This window comes from Meles meles, chromosome 7 (assembly GCF_922984935.1).
Source record: "Meles meles chromosome 7, mMelMel3.1 paternal haplotype, whole genome shotgun sequence".
NCBI classification, from domain to species: domain Eukaryota; kingdom Metazoa; phylum Chordata; class Mammalia; order Carnivora; family Mustelidae; genus Meles; species Meles meles.
In genome coordinates this window covers 91,937,473-91,958,190 of record NC_060072.1, presented here as the reverse complement: position 1 = coordinate 91,958,190, position 20,718 = coordinate 91,937,473, and positions in this window count along the sequence as shown.

The following is a 20,718-nucleotide window of genomic DNA, read 5'->3' as shown; positions in this document are numbered from 1 at the left end:
TGCTTTAAAAGAGAATTAACAGTTGTGGTTGTGTAGTAGGGAAAATATTTTGTTAACAAGACTTGAGCCCCTACAATACTCTAGCAGGCAGTATGTGGTACAGAGCATTTTAGACACATTCCTCCCCTAAGAAAATGTTGGTAGAATAGGAAAGGTAATACACACACGTTTGTGCACTCACACACACACACACACCCCACATATATATTTCTAGTAATGTATTACTCAGTTGCCTAATAAATTGCAAGACAGCAAAGACCAGATGAGAGGGCTTTGAGGGAAAACATAACCATGAGGGTCAGAGAAAAAAAATCATACCAGGTATGATGATCAGACAAAGGTTGCTTTTATTTCAATAATATTGCTGGCCAGGAGGGGGGAAGACGGCGGGGAAGTAGGAGGAGGTGCCATTTCAACCTGTACCCTAATGGGAGCTGATTACCTACCAAAGAACTCCGATCACCCATGAAATCAGCCTGAGATCAGAATTATAGTTGTCTGGATCTCTACGGGGGCAGAAGATGCCAGTGGGCAGGTAAAGCAGAGTGGGAACGTCGGACTGATATCAGAAGATAAACAAAAGGGAGAGGGAACCACCAGAGGTGACCCATTGGAAAGTAATACCCCAATATAAGAGTGCCCTGTGTCTGGGGACCAGCATTAACTTGGAGTCTGGTTGAAAGCACTCAAAAAGAGCAAAGGACCACAGTGGGGGGGGGGGGTGGGAATCAGGATGGTTAGGGACACCAGAACAGCCACCTCTGGCACTGAGCCAGAGAGAGTGCAGTGGAGAAACCAGGTCTTGGTCCCTGAGCCGCCAGCGTGCCTGAGAGCGTGTGGGGTCCGGCTGCCGCGAGGGGCTGGGAGCCTTGCCAGCCGGCAGAAACACAGCCTTTTTGCATTCCCCACGCGAGTTCTGAGTGCCGCACCATGCTATCAGAGTCTGATTCGTGCCCGCACCCTCCCCTGAGAGAAGTGCTCATAGCACCAGCCCAGTGCTCTCGGACCCGGAAAGACCAGGCACTCCCAGCCCAGGCCAGTGGGAACATCTCAGTGTGTGATCACTGCTTGGAACCTCTCTGGTGGTCCAGAGCTGCCGAAACAGCTGCCACTGTCCTGGTTTTTGGTAAAAGCAGGAGTTCCTGTGTCCCCAGGGACCGTGACTCCGAACTTGCTCTGGCAGCGGCCCAGGGGAAACTTATGTGCTCTGCAGCACCCAGAGGGGAACAGATTGAGGCTTCTCTCTGAGAGGATGGTCTGGGTGCAGTTTGCTTTCCTCTAAACCTCCAAAAACCATCAAAAAAACGAACAAACAAACATAAAAACCTCCAGAAAACAAAAGCCTGAAAAACTGGTATCCTCAGAGCCCAACCCCTTGATGGGGGCAGGAAGACTTAACTCTGGTTCTTTAATATGCATATAGATAGATGATAGATAGATGATAGATAATTTTTTAAACTATTTACCATTCTCACATTGAGGTCCTTCATCCATTTGGAGTCTATTTTCGTGTGTGGTGTAAGGAAGTGGTCCAATTTCATTTTTCTGCATGTGGCTGTCCAATTTTCCCAGCACCATTTATTGAAGAGGCTGTCTTTTTTCCATTGGACATTCTTTCCTGCTTTGTCAAAGATTAGTTGACCATAGAGTTGAGGGTCTATTTCTGGGCTCTCTATTCTGTTCCATTGATCTATGTGTCTGTTTTTGTGCCAGTACCATACTGTCTTGATGATGACAGCTTTGTAATAGAGCTTGAAGTCCGGAATTGTGATGCCACCAACTTTGGCTTTCTTTTTCAATATTCCTTTAGCTATTCGAGGTCTTTTCCGGTTCCATATAAATTTTAGGATGATTTGCTCCATTTCTTTGAAAAAAATGGATGGTATTTTGATAGGGATTGCATTAAATGTGTAGATTGCTTTAGGTAGCATGGACATTTTCACAATGTTTATTCTTCCAATCCAGGAGCATGGAACATTTTTCCATTTTTTTGTGTCTTCCTCAATTTCTTTCATGAGTACTTTATAATTTTCTGTGTATAGATTCTTAGCCTCTTTGGTTAGTTTTATTCCTAGGTATCTTATAGTTTTGGGTGCAATTGTAAATGGGATTGACTCCTTAATTTCTCTTTCTTCTGTCTTGTTGTTGGTGTACAGAAATGCAACTGATTTCTGTGCATTGATTTTATATCCTGACACTTTACTGAATTCCTGGACAAGTTCTAGCAGTTTTGGAGTGGAGTCTTTTGGGTTTTCCACATATAGTATCATATCATCTGCGAAGAGTGATAGTTTGACTTCTTCTTTACCAATTTGGATGCCTTTAATTTCTTTTTGTTGTCTGATTGCTGAGGCTAGGACTTCTAGTACTATGTTGAATAGCAGTGGTGATAATGGACATCCCTGCCGTGTTCCTGACCTTAGCAGAAAAGCTTTCAGTTTTTCTCCATTGAGAATGATATTTGCGGTGGGTTTTTCATAGATGGCTTTGATAATATTGAGGTATGTGCCCTCTACCCCTACACTTTGAAGAGTTTTGATCAGGAAGGGATGCTGTACTTTGTCAAATGCTTTTTCAGCATCTATTGAGAGTATCATATGGTTCTTGTTCTTTCTTTTATTAATGTGTTGTATCACATTGATTGATTTGCAACCCTGCAGCCTTGGAATAAATCCCACTTGATCGTGGTGAATAATCCTTTTAATGTACTGTTGAATCCTATTGGCTAGTATTTTGGCGAGAATTTTTGCATCTGTGTTCATCAAGGATATTGGTCTGTAGTTCTCTTTTTTGGTGGGATCCTTCTCTGCTTTTGGGATCAAGGTGATGCTGGCCTCATAAAATGAGTTTGGAAATTTTCCTTCCATTTCTATTTTTTGGAACAGTTTCAGGAGAATAGGAATGAGTTCTTCTTTAAATGTTTGGTAGAATTCCCCTGGGAAGCCGTCTGGTCCTGGGCTTTTGTTTGTTTGGAGATTTTTGATGACAGTTTCAATCTCCTTACTGGTTATGGGCCTGTTCAGGTTTTCTATTTCTTCCTGGTTCAGTTGTGGTAGTTTATATGTCTCTAGGAATGCATCCGTTTCTTCCAGATTGTCAAATTTGTTGGCATAGAGTTGCTCATAGTATGTTCTTATAATTGTCTGTATTTCTTTGGTGTTAGTTGTGATCTCTCCTCTTTCATTCATGATTTTATTGATTTGGGTCCTTTCTCTTTTCTTTTTGATGAGTCTGGCCAGGTGTTTATCAATCTTATTGATTCTTTCAAAGAACAAGCTCCTAGTTTCATTGATTTTTTCTATTTTTTTTTTTTTTTGGTTTCTATTTCATTGATTTCTGCTCTGATCTTTATGATTTCTCTTCGCCTGCTGGTTTAGGGTTTCTTTCTTGTTCTTTCTCCAGCTCCTTTACATGTAGGGTTAGGTTGTGTATTTAAGACTTTCTTGTTTCTTGAGAAAGGCTTGTACCGCTATATATTTTCCTCTCAGGACTGCCTTTGCTGTGTCCCACAGATTTTGAACTGTTGTGTTTTCATTATCATTTGTTTCCATGAATTTTTTCAATTCTTCTTTAATTTCCTGGTTGACCCATTCATTCTTTAGAAGGATGCTGTTTAGTCTCCATGTATTTGGGTTCTTTCCAGCTTTCCTCTTGTGATTGAGTTCTAGCTTCAGAGCATTATGGTCTGAAAATATGCAGGGAATGATCGTAATCTTTTGATACCGGTTGAGACCTGATTTGTGACCCAGGATGTGATCTATTCTGGAGAAGGTTCCATGTGCACTAGAGAAGAATGTGTATTCTGTTGCTTTGGGATGAAATGTTCTGAATACATCTGTGATGTCCATCTGGTCCAGTGTGTCATTTAAGGCCTTTATTTCCTTGTTGATCTTTGGCTTGGATGATCTGTCCATTTCAGTGAGGGGAGTGTTCAAGTCCCCTACTATTATTGTATTATTATTGATGTGTTTTTTTGATTTTGTTATTAATTGGTTGATATAGTTGGCTGCTCCCACGTTAGGGGCATAGATATTTAAAATTGTTAGATCTTCTTGTTGGAAAGACCCTTTGAGTAGGATATAGTGTCCTTCCTCATCTCTTATTATAGTCTTTGGCTTAAAATCTAATTGATCTGATATAAGGATTGCCACCCCAGCTTTCTTCTGATGCCCATTAGCATGGTAAATTGTTTTCCACCCCCTCACTTTAAATCTGGAGGTGTCTTCGTGTCTAAAATGAGTTTCTTGTAGGCAACATACTGATGGGTTTTTTTTTTTTTTAATCCATTCTGATACCCTGTATCTTTTGATTGGGGCATTTAGCCCATTAACATTCAGGGTAACTATTGAGAGATATGAATTTAGTGCCATTATTAGCCTGTAAGATGACTGTTACTGTATATTGTCTCTGTACCGTTCTGATCTACTACTTTTAGGCTCTCTCTTTGCTTAGAGGACCCCTTTCAATATATCCTGTAGAGCTGGTTTGGTGTTTGCAAATTCTTTCAGTTTTTGTTTGTCCTGGAAGCTTTTTATCTCTCCTTTTATTTTCAATGATAGCTTAGCTGGATAGAGTATTCTTGGCTGCATGTTTTTCTTGTTTAGTGTTCTGAATATATCATGCCAGCTCCTTCTGGCCTGCCAGGTCTCTGTGGATAAGTCTGCTGCCAATCTAATATTTTTACCATTGTATGTTACAGAGTTCTTTTCCCGGGCTGCTTTCAGGATTTTCTCTTTGTCACTAAGTCTTGTAAATTTTACTATTAGGTGACGGGGTGTGGACCTATTCTTGTTGACTTTGAGGGGGGTTCTCTGCATCTCCTGGATTTTGATGCTTGTTTCCTTTGCCATATTAGGGAAATTCTCTCCAATAATTCTCTCCAATAGACCTTCTGTTCCCCTCTCTGTTTCTTCTTCTTCTGGAATCCCAATTATTCTAATGTTGTTTCGTCTTATGGTGTCACTTATCTCTCGAATTCTCCCCTCGTGGTCCAATAGCTGTTTGTCCCTCTTTTGCTCGGCTTCTTTATTCTCTGTCATTTGGTCTTCTATATCACTAATTCTTTCTTCTGCCTCATTGATCCTAGCAGTGAGAGCCTCCATTTTTTATTGCACCTCATTAATAGCTTTTTTGATTTCTACTTGGTTAGATTTTAGTTCTTTAATTTCTCCAGAAAGGGCTTTCATATCTCCAGAGAGGGTTTCTCTAATATCTTCCATGCCTTTTTCGCGCCCAGCTAGAATGTTCAGAATCGTAATTCTGAACTCTTGATCTGACATATTACCAATGTCAGTGTTGATTAGGTCCCTAGCCTTCGGTACTGTCTGTTGTTCTTTTGTTTGTGGTGATTTTTTCTGCCTTGTCATTTTGTCCAGATAAGAGGATATGAAGGATCAAATAAAATACTAAAAGGGTGGCAAAGACCCCCAAAAAATGCGCTGTAACCAAATCAGAAGAGACCCCAAATTGTGGGGGGGAGAAAGGGGATAAAAAGAGGTTCAGAGAAAAAAATTTAAAAATAAAACAAATAAAGAAAAAATATAAAAAAGAAAGAAAAAATATATATATTTAGATAAACTAGTCAAAAAATGTTAAAAAAAAGAAAAGGGTAAAAGTTTTAAAAAATTTAGCAGAAGAAGAGAAAAGAAAAAAAGAAAATAAATTGAAAAAAGAAAAAAAATTGAATTAGCCACAAGACTACAGCATCATGGGGAGAAAGCCATGAGTTCCATGCTTTTCTTTCTCCTCCTCTGGAATTGCGCTGCTGTCTTAGGAATTGAACCTGTTTTCCTTGATAGATGAACTTCGTCCTGGCTGGATATTTTGTTGATCTTCTGGGGGAGGGGCCTGTTGTAGTGACTCTCAAGTGTCTTTGCCTGAGGCGGGATTGCACCACCCTTACCGGGGGCCGGACTAAGTAATCCGCTCGGGTTCACTTTTGGGAGCTTCTGTTCCCTGAATGCTTTCCGTAGAGTTCTGGAGGACAGGAATGAAAATGGCAGCCTCCTAGTCTCCGGCCCAGAGGAGCTGAGAGCCTGGGGACCCACTCCTCAGTGCACCCCCAGAGGACAGCACCCAATCACTCCCGTATCCCCTGTCTCTAGCCACACTCCGAGCTCACCCAGCCCGCGACCAGTTCAAGGTAACCCCGAGCTGAGAGTTCAGTCCTTGGCTCTGTCTCTGTAGCCGGCTTCTCTGTTCTAATACCTGCGAGCTCTGCAACACTCCGACACCCCCGATCCTTCTGTGACCCTGCAGGACCTGGGGCCATGCTAACCACGCGTGGGCTTCACTCTGGTTTAGCCTCTGGAGCAATGTCCCTCCGTGGAACAGACTTTTAAAAGTCCTGATTTTGTGCTCCGTTCCTCTGCCGCTTGCCGGGAGCCGGCCCCTCCTCCCGCGGTCTATCTTCCCATCGTTTTAGATTCACTTCTCTGCCAGTCCTACCTTTCAGAAAGTGGTTGATTTTCTGTTTCTAGAATTGCTGTTCTTCTTCTCTTCGATCTCCTGTTGGATTTGTAGGTGTTTGCAATGTTTAGATAAGCTATCAAGCTGATCTCCTGCTACCTGATGTAGTCTCAGCCTGCTACTTCTCCACCATCTTTACTCCTCCTCCTGAGCCTTCTCTTTTATCTTTCTTTTTTTTTTCCTGTCTTTCTCTCTCTCTCTCACTCTCTTTTCTTTTTTTTTCTTTTCTTTTTTCTCACTTTCTTTTTTCTTTCATTTGTGTGGGGACTCCTGATTGATCAGAAGCATTCCAGGATGCACCTTGACTGCACCATGGTTGATACACCCAGCTACATCCGTTCAGACATCTCTCACCAAAATGACTAGGAGGAGGAATGCCCAACAGAAGAAAAATTCTGAGGATGTGCCTTCTGCAACAGAGCTAATGGCTATTGACATAGACAATATGTCAGAAAGGGAATTCAGGCTAACAATTATCCAGGCAATAGCTTGGTTGGAGAAAGCCATGGATGACCAAATGGAATTAATTAGGGCAGAACTAAAAGCCACCAGGGATGATGAACACAATGTTAGGGCAGAACTGATGTTCAAAATGCTCTTAATGAGTTCCAATCTAATCTAAATTCCCTAAAAGCTAGGGTAGCTGAGACAGAAAATAGAATTAGTGATCTGGATGACAAACAGATAGAGAGAAAGGATCAGGAGGAAGCCTGGAACAAACAGCTTAGAAGCCATGAAAACAGAATCAGGGAAATAAATGATGCCATGAAATGTTCCAACATCAGAATTATTGGAATCCCTGAAGGGGAGGAAAAAGAAAGAAGTCTAGGGATAAAAGACCTCAATGTGAGACAGGAATCTATCAGAATCCTAGAGGAGAACATGGGCAGTAACCTCTTCGATATCAGCCACAGCAACTTCTTTCAAGATATGTCTCCAAAGGCCAAGGAAACAAAAGCAAAAATAAACTTTTGGGACTTCATCAAGATCAAAAGCTTCTGCACAGCAAAGGAAACAGTCAACAAAACAAAAAGGCAACCCACGGAATGGGAGAAGATATTTGCAAATGACAGTACAGACAAAAGGTTGATAACCAGGATCTATAAAGAACTCCTCAAACTCAACACACACAAAACAGATAATCATATCAAAAAATGGGCAGAAGATATGAACAGACACTTCTCCAACGAAGACATACAAATGGCTATCAGACACATGAAAAAAATGCTCATCATCACTAGCCATCAGGGAGATTCAAATTAAAACCACATTGAGATACCACCTGACACCAGTTAGAATGGCCAAAATTAGCAAGACAGGAAACAACATGTGTTGGAGAGGATGTGGAGAAAGGGGAACCCTCTTACACTGTTGGTGGGAATGCAAGTTGGTGCAGCCACTTTGGAGAACAGTGTGGAGATTCCTGAAGAAATTAAGAATAGAGCTTCCCTATGACCCTGCAATTGCCCTGCTGGGTATTTACCCCAAAGATACAGATGTAGTGAAAAGAAGGGCCATCTGTACCCCAATGTTTATTGCAGCAATGGCTACGGTCGCCAAACTGTGGAAAGAACCAAGATGCCCTTCAGCGGATGAATGGATAAGGAAGATGTGGTACATATACACAATGGAGTATTATGCCTCCATCAGAAAGGATGAATACACAACTTTTGTAGCAACATGGACGGGACTGGAAGAGATTATGCTGAGCGAAATAAGTCAAGCAGAGAGAGTCAAGTATCATATGGTCTCACTTATTTGTGGAGCATAACAAAGACCATGGAGGACATGGGGAGATGGAGAGGAGAGGGAGTTGAGGGAAACTGGAAGGGGAGATGAATCATGAGAGACTATGGACTCTGAAAAACAACCAGAGGGTTTTGAAGGGGCGGGGAGGGGTGAGAGGTTGAGGAACCAGGTGGTGGGTAATAGGGAGGGCACATACTGCATGGAGCACTGAGTGTGATGCCAAAACAATGAACACTGTTATGCTGTAAATAAACAAATAAAAAAAAAAAAGAAGTCTAAGAGATATAGTGGAACAATTTCTCCATGAAAATTTTCCCAATCTTGCAAATGGAACCAGCATTCATGTACTAGAGGCAGAACGGTATCCCCCCAAGATTATAGATTCTCAAAAGTCCTCGAGACACCTAATAGTAAGAATGAAGAATTATGATTGTAGGGAGGCCCTCTTGAAGGCAGCTAGGACAAAGAAGCTCCTTACGTACAGAGGAAAGCCCATCAGAATAACGTCAGACCTGTCCACAAAAAACTGGCAAGCCAGAAAGGGCTGGCAAGATATATTCAGGGCACTAAATGAGAAGAACATGCAGCCAATAATACTTTATCCTGCAAGACTGACATTCAAAATGGATGGAGAGATAGAGTTTCCAAGATCAGCAAGGCTTGAAAGAGTATGTGACCACCAAGCTGACACTGCAGGAAATATTAAGGGGGGGCTTCTATAAAAGAGGAAAATCCTAAGAATAGCATTGAACAGAAATATGGAGACAATCTACAGAAAGAAAGACTTCAAAGGTAACACGATGTCAATAAAAACGTATCTATCAATAATCAATCTCAATGTGAATGGCCTAAATGTGCCCATAAAAAGACACAGGGTTGCAGATTGTATAAAACAACAGGACCCATCCATGTTGTCTACAAAAGACCCATTTCGAACCTAAGGATACATCCCGACTGAAAGTGAAGGGATGGAGAAGCATCTTTCATGCCAATGGGCCTCAAAAGAAGGCCAGATAGTGATTCTCATATCAGATAAATTAGATTTTAACTAAAGAATATAGTCAGAGATACAGAAGGACACTACATAATTCTTAAAGGGACTATCCACCAAGATGATCTAACAATTGTAAATATCTATGCCCCCAATAGGGAGCAGCCAATTACATAAGAAAACTATTAATCAAGATAAAGAGTCATATTCATATGAATACATTAAGAGTAGAAGACCTTAATATGCCTCTCTCAGTCATAGACAGATCATCCAAGCAGAAAATCAATAAAGAAACAAGAGAATTGAATGAAACATTGGACCAGATGGGCCTCATAGATATATACAGAATATTCCACCCTAAAACAACAGAATATTCATTCTTCTCAAGTGCACATGGAACCTTCTCCAGAATAGACCACATACTGGGTCACAAATCAGGACTCAAATGATACCAAAGACTGACATTATTCCCTGCATATTCTCAGATTACAATGCTTTGAAACTGGAGCTCAATCACAAGGAAAAGTTTGGAAGGAACCCAAACACCTGGAAGCTGAAGACCACCTTGCTTAAGAATGCTTGGATTGACCAGGAGATCAAAGATGAGCTTAAACAATTCATGGAAACCAATGAGAATGAAGACACCTCGGTCCAAAACCTATGAGATACAGCAAAGGCGGTCCTAAGAGGGAAATATATAGCCATCCAAGTCTCCCTCAAAAAAATTGAAAAACCCAGAATACACCAGCTGTCTCTACAACATAAAGAACTGGAGAATCAACAACAAATTAAACCAACCCCACACAAAGAAGGGAAATAATCAAGATTAGAGCAGAGATCACTGAGGTAGACACCAGGGATATAGTAGAACAGATCAATGAAACTAGAAGCTGGTTTTTTGAAAGAATCAATAAGATCGATAAACCATTGGCCACACTAATCCAAAAGAAAAGAGAGAAAGCTCAAATTAATAAAATTATGAATGAAAAGGGAGCGATCACAACTAACACCAAGGAAGTAGAAACAATCATCAGAAGTTATTATCAACAGTTATATACCAATAACTTAAGCAACCTAGATGAAATGGATGCATTCCTAGAAAGCTATAAACTTCCAAAATTGAACCAGGAAGAAACTGACAACCTGAATAGACCGATATCTAGTAACAAGATTGAAGCAGTGATCAGAAACCTCCCAAAAAACAAGAGCGCAGGACCTGACGGATTCCCTGGGGAATTCTACTAAACTTTCAAAGAAGAAATTACACCTATTCTCCTGAAGATATTTCAAAAAATTGAAACAGAAGGAAAACTTCCAGACTCTTTTTATGAAGCCAACATTACCCTGATCCCCAAACCAGGCAAAGACCCCACCAAAAAGGAGAATTTCAGACCAATATCACTGATGAATATGGATGCTAAGATTCTCAACAAGATCCTAGCAAACAGGATCCAGCAGCACATTAAAAAGACTATCCACTGATATCGAAGAGGTTACTGCCTATGTTCTCCTCTAGGATTCTGATAGATTCCTGTCTCACGTTGAGGTCTTTTATCCATTTCGAGTTTATCTTTGTGAACGGTGTAAGAGAATGGTCGAGTTTCATTCTTCTACATATCGCTGTCCAGTTTTCCCAGCACCATTTATTGAAGAGACTGTCTTTTTTCCATTGAATATTTTTTCCTGTTTTGTCGAAGATTATTTGACCATAGAGTTGAGGGTCCATATCTGGGCTCTCCACTCTGTTCCACTGGTCTATGTGTCTGTTTTTATGCCAGTACCACGCTGTCTTGGTGATCACAGCTTTGTAGTAAAGCTTGAAATCGGGGTAACGTGATGCCGCCAGTTTTGTTTTTGTTTTTCAACATTTCCTTAGCAATTCGGGGTCTCTTCTGACTCCATACAAATTTTAGGATTATTTGCTCCAGCTCTTTGAAAAATATCGGTGGAATTTTGATCGGAATGGCAGTAAAAGTATAGATTGTTCTAGGCAGTATAGACATTTTAACAATGTTTATTCTTCCAATCCAAGAGCATGGAACAGTCTTCCATCTTTTTGTGTCTTCTTCAATTTCTTTCATGAGTGTTCTGTAGTTCCTCGAGTACAGGTCCTTTACTTCTTTGGTTAGGTTTATGCCCAGGTATCTTATGGTTTTTGGTGCTATAGTAAATGGAATCGATTCTCTAATTTCCCTTTCTGTATTTTCATTGTTAGTGTATAAGAAAGCCACTGATTTCTGTACATTGACTTTGTATCCTGCCACGTTACTGAACTGCTGTATGAGTTCTAGTAGTTTGGGGGTGGAGTCTTTGGGGTTTTCCATATAAAGAATCATGTCATCTGCAAAGAGAGAGAGTTTGACTTCTTCGATATCAGCCACAGCAACTTCTTTCAAGATAAGTCTCCAAAGGCCAAGGAAACAAAAGCAAAAATGAACTTTTGGGACTTCATCAAGATCAAAAGCTTCTGCACAGCAAAGGAAACAGTCAACAAAACAAAGAGGCAACCCACGGAATGGGAGAAGATATTTGTAAATGACAGTACAGACAAAAGGTTGATATCCAGGATCTACAAAGAACTTCTCAAACTCAACACACACAAAACAGATAATCATATCAAAAAATGGGCAGAAGATATGAACAGACACTTCTCCAACGAAGACATACAAATGGCTATCAGACACATGAAAAAATGTTCATCATCACTAGCCATCAGGGAGATTCAAATTAAAACAACATTGAGATACCACCTAACACCAGTTAGAATGGCCAAAATTAGCAAGACAGGAAACAACGTGTGTTGGAGAGGATGTGGAGAAAGGGGAACCCTCTTACACTGTTGGTGGGAATGCAAGTTAGTGCAGCCACTTTGGAGAACAGTGTGGAGATTCCTGAAGAAATTAAAAATAGAGCTTCCCTATGACCCTGCAATTGCACTGCTGGGTATTTACCCCAAAGATACAGATGTAGTGAAAAGAAGGGCCATCTGTACCCCAATGTTTATTGCAGCAATGGCTACGGTCGCCAAACTGTGGAAAGAACCAAGATGCCCTTCAACGGATGAATGGATAAGGAAGATGTGGTCCATATACACAATGGAGTATTATGCCTCCATCAGAAAGGACGAATACCCAACTTTTGTAGCAACATGGACAGGACTGGAAGAAATTATGCTGAGCGAAATAAGTCAAGCAGAGAGAGTCAAGTATCATATGGTCTCACTTATTTGTGGAGCATAACAAATAACATGGAGGACATGGGGAGATGGAGAGGAGAGGGAGTTGAGGGAAACTGGAAGGTGAGATGAACCATGAGAGACTATGGACTCTGAAAAACAACCAGAGGGTTATGAAGGGGCGGCGGGAGGGGGTGGGATGGGGTGGGAGGTTGAGGAACCAGGTGGTGGGTAATAGGGAGGGCATGTACTGCATGGAGCACTGGGTGTGATGCCAAAACAATGAACACTGTTATGCTGTAAATAAGCAAATAAAAATAAATAAATTAATTTAAAAAAAAAAAAAAAAGACTATCCACCATAACATGTGGGATTCATCCCTGGGTTACAAGGTTGGTTCAACATTCGCAAATCAATCAATGTGATAGAACAAATCAATAAGAGAAGAGAGAAGAACCACATGGCCCTCTCAATTGATGCAGAAAAGCATTCAACAAAATCCAGCATCCGTTCCTGATTAAAACGCTTCAAAGTATAGGGATAGAGAGAACATTCCTGAACTTCATAAAATCTATCTATGAAAGACCCACAGCAAATATCGTCCTCAATAGGAAAAAGCTTGCAGCCTTCCCGTTGAGATCAGGAACATGACAAGGATGCCCACTCTCACCACTCTTGTTCAAATAGTATTAGAAGTCCTAGCAACAGCAATCAGACAACAAAGAGAAATAAAAGGTATCCAAATTGGCAAGGAAGAAGTCAAACTCTCTCTCTTCGCAGATGACATGATTCTTTATATGGAAAACCCCAAAGACTCCACCCCCAAACTACTAGAACTCATACAGCAATGCAGTAATGTGGCAGGATAGAAAGTCAACGTACAGAAATCAGTGGCTTTCTTATACACTAACAATGAAAATACAGGAAGGGAAATTAGAGAATTGATTCCATTTACTATAGCACCAAGAACCATAAAATACCTGGGAATAAATCTAACCAAAGAGGTAAAGGATCTGTACTCAAGGAACTACAGAACACTCATGAAAGAAATTGAAGAAGACACAAAAAGATGGAAGACTGTTCCATGCTCTTGGATCAGAAGAATAAACATTGTTAAAATGTCTATACTGCCTAGAGCAATCTATACTTTTAATGCCATTCCGATCAAAATTCCACCAGTACTTTTCAAAGAGCTGGAGCAAAGAATCCTAAAATTTGCATGGAATCAGAAGAGACACCGAATTGCTAAGGAAATGTTGAAAAACAAAAACAAAACTGGTGGCATCACGTTACCCTATTTCAAGGTTTACTACAAAGCTGTGATCACCAAGACAGCATGGTACTGGCATAAAAACAGACACATAGACCAGTGGAACAGAGTGGAGAGCCCAGATATGGACCCTCAACTCTATGGTCAAATAATCTTTGACAAAACAGGAAAAAATATTCAATGGAAAAGAGACAGTCTCTTCAATAAATGGTGCTGGGAAAACTGGAGAGCGATATGTAGAAGAATGAAACTCGACCATTCTCTTACACCATATACAAAGATAAACTCGAAATGGATAAAAGACCTCAACATGAGACAGTAATCCATCAGAATCCTAGAGGAGAACATAGGCAGTAACCTCTTCGATATCAGCCACAGCAACTTCTTTCAAGATATGTCTCCAAAGGCCAAGGAAACAAAAGTGAAAATGAACTTTTGGGACTTCATCAAGATCAAAAGCTTCTGCACAGCAAAAGAAACAGTCAACAAAACAAAGAGGCAACCCACGGAATGGGAGAAGATATTTGCAAATGACAGTACAGACAAAAGGTTGATATCCAGGATCTATAAAGAACTCCTCAAACTCAACACACACAAAACAGATAATCATATCAAAAAATGGGCAGAAGATATGAACAGACACTTCTCCAATGAAGACATACAAATGGCTATCAGACACATGAAAAAATGCTCATCATCACTAGCCATCAGGGAGATTCAAATTAAAACCTCATTGAGATATCACATTACACCAGTTAGAATGGCCAAAATTAACAAGACAGGAAACAACGTGTGTTGGAGAGGTTGTGGAGAAAGGGGAACCTTCTTACACTGTTGGTGGGAATGCAAGTTGCTGCAGTCACTTTGGAAAACTGTGTGGAGATTCCTCAAGAAATTAAGAATAGAGCTTCCCTATGACCCTGCAATTGCACTGCTGGGTATTTACCCCAAAGATACAGATGTAGTGAAAAGAAGAGCCATCTGTACCCCAATGTTTATTGCAGCAATGGCCATGGTCGCCAAACTGTGGAAAGAACCAGATGCCCTTCAACAGATGAATGGATAAGGAAGATGTGATCCATATCCATGATGGAGTATTATGCTTCCATCAGAAAGGATGAATACCCAACTTTTGTAGCAACATGGACGGGACTGGAAGAGATTATGCTGAATGAAATAAGTCAAGCAGAGAGAGTCAAGTATCATATAGTTTCACTTATTTGTGGAGCATAACAAAGACCATGGAGGACATAGGGAGATGGAGAGGAAAAGGGAGTTGTGGGAAATTTGAAGGGGAGATGAACCATGAGAGACTATTGACTCTGAAAAACAACCAGAGGGTTTTGAAGAGGTGGGTGTTGGGAGGTTGGGGAACCAGGTGAAGGGTAATAGAGAGGGCACGTATTGCATGGAGCACTGGGTGTGGTGCAAAAACAATGAGTACTGTTAGGCTGAAAATAAATAAATAAATTTTTAAAAAGGGAAAAAAAAAAGAAAGAGAGACCAATCTGGGAGGTGGGACCCCCAAGAAACAGGCTGGAGCTCATATCTCCATGCCCCACAAGGCGAAGTGACAAGTATTTACATTCAAATTGGAATTCCTAAGAGCGGTTGCAGCAGGAAAGTAATGTGGGTGGAATAGCCTTTAGAAGATGGCTTTCCTGAACTACAGAGAGGCCTCTGAAGTTTGCTGGGTGGAAGAGGGAGGGCGGGGAAGGGGGTGCCTACTATTGGCATGGGGAGGAAGGGACCAGGTTAGGCACCTGCCTAACAACAGAAATGCTAATGCCTCCAATCCATTTTTCCTAATCTGAGCACCTGCCCTGCTACCCACTCCATCTCTCTCACCTACACAGGAGATGGGAGAGGCAGGAACTGACCAGGCTTGGAGAAGGTATAGGCTTCCAGAGTTGCTAAGATCCCAGACTCTGGTGGTTATTTCAAGTTAGCTCTTCCCAGCTGTCTGGCTCTAGTCAGATTCACAGCTCCTTGGGGATATAGCTCAGTGGTAGAGCATTTGACTGCAGATTCACAGCTTCAGAGTGCAGCAGGGATTTGAACCCCAATGCTTGGGTTTAGATAGAATAACTCATAGGAAAAAATATATTGGGCCACCTGGGTGGCTCAGTCTGTTAAGCATCTGCCCTATATCAGTTCATGACTGACATAGGGCAGTCCTAGAATCAAGGGTCCTGGAATCAAGCCTCGCATTAGGCTGCTTGTTCAGCGGGAAGCCTGCTTCTCCCTCTGCCTCTGCCCCCAACCCCTGCTTGTGCTCTCTCTCTCTCTCTCTCTGTGTGTCAAATAAATAAATAAAATCTTAAAAGAAGAAAGAGAGAAAGAAAAAAAATAAAGAAGAAAAAGAAAGGAAGGAAGGAAGGAAGAGAAAAAATGAACTTGGATTTTTCACTTCCCAGCTATGAGAATAAGCAAGGTGTTTAACATATGTAAGTAACTATAAAGATACAATTACTTGCCTGTCTAGTTTATTGGGTTGGATCAAATAAGATAATGGAATAAAAGTGCTTTAGAGACACTGATATTTATTCTAGGCAGGATTCAAATGAAACAGAAAACCCTGATTCATGGCATCAGTATGTCAGCAAAGTGAGCAGGTAGTCCTAGAATCAACTGTGATCTTAGGCAAGTGACTCAAGTGTTCTGTGCCTCGGGTTCTTTAATCAGTAAGTTGTGGATAATGTCGAAGTAAAAACTGCACCAAAATTAAACAGACAAGAAAGACTTCACTGTGGTTATTGCAGTAGGGGATAGAGGAAAGAACTAAGTCTGACCTCAGCTCTGCCGAAGTAGAGGTGATAGAACTGCGGGGGGGGGGGGGTGATATTTTTTAAGATTTATTTTATTTTATTATTCATTTATTTATTTATTATTTGAGTGGGGAGCACAAGAGAGACAAGCAGGTGGGAGGGGCAGAAGGAGAGGAAGAAGCAGGCTCCCTGCTGAACAAGCAGCCTGATGCAGGGCTTGATTTCAGGACTCAGAGCTCCATCCCAGGACCCTGGGATCATGACCTGGGATCATGACCTGAATTGAAGGCAGATGCTAAAGTGACTGAGTCACCCAAGTGACCCTGGGTGGTAGAATTTTTAAGAGCTGGACTGAGCTAATGGAAAAGTACCAGAAGACCTTAAGAGATAGTCATAGGCCATCTATATTTGCTAACTGGCTTTATCAAAGGAAAAATCTCTCATATCTGTATGACAGGAGATACTTTTGCTACCTGGAGCTAGGCATCCTCTAATGTTAGGCTCCTATCCTCCCACAGAAATTAGGAGACAGGGGCGTCTGGGTGGCTCAGCGGGTTAAAGCCTCTGCCTTCAGCTCAGGTCATGATCTCAGGGTCCTGGGATTGAGCCCTGCATCGGGCTCTCTGCTCAGCGGGGAGCCTGCTTCCCTTCCTCTCTCTCTGCCTGCCTCTCTGCCTACTTGTGATCTCTCTCTGTCAGATAAATGAATAAAATCTTTAAAAAAAAAAGAAATTAGGAGACAAAGGTGTTAATCTTCTTTGATGACTATATTTCAAAGAGATGACTCCCTGTCCTGGAGAAAGGCTTCCATAAGTTATAAAACTGGCCAGAGCCTGGGAGGAGATTTACATCTCAAAGGGACAGAGGAAGAATTTACAATGATGGTAAGTTCTGTAAAGGAAACACTATAAGAAAATGGGAGTCAGGCTCTAGAATCTGGAAGAAGCCTGCCTAAAGCCTAGTCAAGTTAAAGGGAACATTAAGGCGATCTTGTTTAATAATGATAATATTCACTCCATTCATAAGCTTGCTGTGAGCACTGAATGACTTATTCTATGTAGGGAACAGAGAATCATGCCTTGCATTTATTAATCACTTTGGGTAAGATTCTATTATCATCCTGGGAACAAAGGCTAATTATTAATATTAAAAATGATGTCTTGGATTTCTTCCATTTTTGAGCTTCATTGAGTTTTTTGGACACCCTAACTTTAAAATAGGAAAACGGTATTTTCTCATGAAACAAGTATCTCAATTACCTGGTCATCAGCTTGTACTCTTTGGCAATTTTCCATCATGGATTTTCTTTTGCATTTTTTTGAGATTTTATTTATCTGAGAGTGGTAGAGCAAGAGAGAGTACAAGAGAAAGGGAGAAGCAGACTCCCTGCTGAGCAGGGAGCCCAATGTAGGACTCAATCCCAGGACCCTGAGATCATGAACTGAGTTGAAGGCAGATGCTTAACTGACTGAGTCATCCAGGTGCCCCTCAAGATACATTCTCAATTTGTGGGCAATTTCCTGCCCTCACTCAGTACATATTCTGTTGCCTGTTTTAAAACCTGCACAGCTCCTAGGTCCCAGGAAATAGTAACAGTCTTATAAACCAAACCATATTAATGACATGAATTGTATAGGGGCAGAGAAGTCTGATGGTCAGTGCTTGTTAAGATCTAATTCAAAATGTCTATTGTATTATCTGCTGATGCCCATGATCATTTCCCCTAACTGCCTCTTTATTAGTGTGAGTATTGGAATTACTAACATAGGGGTACCCAGAGAAGAAACCTCCCTTTGATCTGTCTTTCCTTACTTGTGTCTCCGAGCAGAGATGTTTCCATCAAGGGCTATGAAAGGAGACCTGAACTGAAATGACAAATGGCTCTGAGCAATGCCAAAGAAAGTTGTTTTATAAAAAAATTTTTTCTCATAAGAAAATTTCTTTCACTGTTGTTTAGTGCATGAAAAAATTACAATTCCTTAATATAATTTTCACCTTCCAAACACATCATTATGACTATAATTAGTCAGTGATAAAGAATCATATGAAAGCAGATGATTTCTGTGCATGAAAGCAAGCAGTCTATGTGGATGCATGGGTTCACAGCCTTATAGACCTTGCCAGGTACACATGTCATAACTCAAACAGGGCACAGTAGCTTCGTCCTGGCCACAGAGGACACACATTGTCCTGGCCACAGAGGACACACTGAAATTTATAACTTACTCTCTGTGGGCTTCAGTTTCCTCATCGGTTAAAAATGGGAATAATAATGTGAAAGCACCTTTTCTCTAAAGTTGTTGTCATGAAGACCAGATACAAGAATAAAAGAGTGCTTTGTGAACTGAAAATCATATACATAATAAAGCATTATATTGTTTCTTCTTACAAGCTATCACTCCCCAAACTCACCTATAAATTCAATTTTATGCTATAATCACAATCCAGATTACTGTATCTATATTTTAAGAAAAGTGCACTGTTCAGCCTTTGTCCCCATTGACTTTCATCAGTGTGACCAGGATCCAGTAGCTTCACAAGGCTACCTTCTGGTTTCAGCACATGCAGAAGGAGTAGAAGCATGAACACAGAACTGTCAGTAAGAGACCTTGGCTCAAGCCTGTTGCCCATTCATGGACAAGTCTCTTACCATCTCTCAGCATCAGAATCCTCATCCAGTTCCTCTTACACCTATAGAAGTCCAGAGCCCCTCAATCCATAGCCCTGCTATAATTTTTTCACAGAATTATACCATTTAACATTCTATATTTATTTTTTTAATTTTTACTAATTTTTTGTGTTAGTCACCATACAGTACATCATTAATTTTTGATGCAGTATTTCATGATTCATTGTTTGCATGTAACACCCAGTGCTCCATGCAATATATGCCTTCCTTAATACCCATTACTGGTCTCACCCATCCCTCTAAAATGTTCAGATTGTTTCCTGGAGTCCATAGTCTCTCATGGTTCCTATCCCCCCTCTAAGTCTCCCCCTCATTTTTCCCTTCCTTCTCGTACTGTCTTCCATGTTATTCCTATGTTCCACAAACAAGTGAAACCATATGATAATTGTCTTTCTCTGCTTGAGTTATTTCACTTAGCATAATCTCCTCCAGTTCTATCCATGTTGATGCAAAAGTTGGGTATTCATCCTTTCTGATGGCTAAGTAGTATTTTATGGTATATATGGGTTTATTTATATAATTTGTTTATTGCCTCTTTCTCCTGAAGACAATGTAAGCTCCATGGGGGAAGGCATTTTTGTCTATTTTCTATCCTCAGGACTAGAAAAGCCCTTGCTTGACAATTCACTCTATTTGTTGAAATGAATGAATGAGGACTGAGAATATGAGATTAGATGATCTCAAATCTACCAGTCTTAACTGTTTGAATCTTTGATTTTGACATGAGATAATTTCACTATTTGGTCTCAATGCCCCAAGTGAATTGTAAAAATAGCTTCCCCTATCTTGTAAACTTGACAAAAGCAACAAAGATTCAAGTTAGAAGGAAAAACTTTCTGATACATAAAAATTAAATCTATGTTAGCCCTTATACCAGGCTCTCAATTTTTCCATTTATATAAAATTTATCTTTTATTATATGGTAAAATTGGTAGAAGATGGAGAATTTCTCTTTATCTGTAGACCCAAAGTAAGAAGGTAGGCAAATTGAAATTAGGGTCTCAGTGACACTCTGAAGGAAGTGTATGAGGGAATTCTGGAACTCATTCCCTCTCCTTGAGGATCCTGGCATTTCTTTCTTGTTTGTTTGTTTGTTTGTTTGGTTTGTTTGTTTGTTTAAGACTTATTTATTTATTTGTTTGAGAGAGAGAGACAGAGACAGAGCACACATGTCTGAAGGGGAGAGTAAGGAAAGCAGGGAAGAGAGCTATTCCTCAAGCCAATTCTCCCGAGAACACAGAGCCTGATGCAGGGATTGATGTTAGGACCGTGAGATCACGACCTGAGCCAAAACCAAGAGTCGGGTGCTTAACTGACTGGACCACACAGGCACCCCACATTCCTAACATTTCAAAAGAAGAAAGAGTCAGTGAGATGGGTCAGATGAATTTTGTAAGTTCTCTGTAGCCCAAAATGCCTTAAAATTAGATTGGGTGGTTTCAATCTATCCAGTGGACATTAGGAGGGTTCAGCTAAAGAAGAACAGACCAAGTGAGTAATGAGTGTTGCCTACACATTCAAGCTACATTGTTACCTGTGGAAAATGTGGAACAGAGGAAGGAGTTAAAATGGTAGAGAAGTAGGGGGACCTGGGGCTTTCCTCATCCT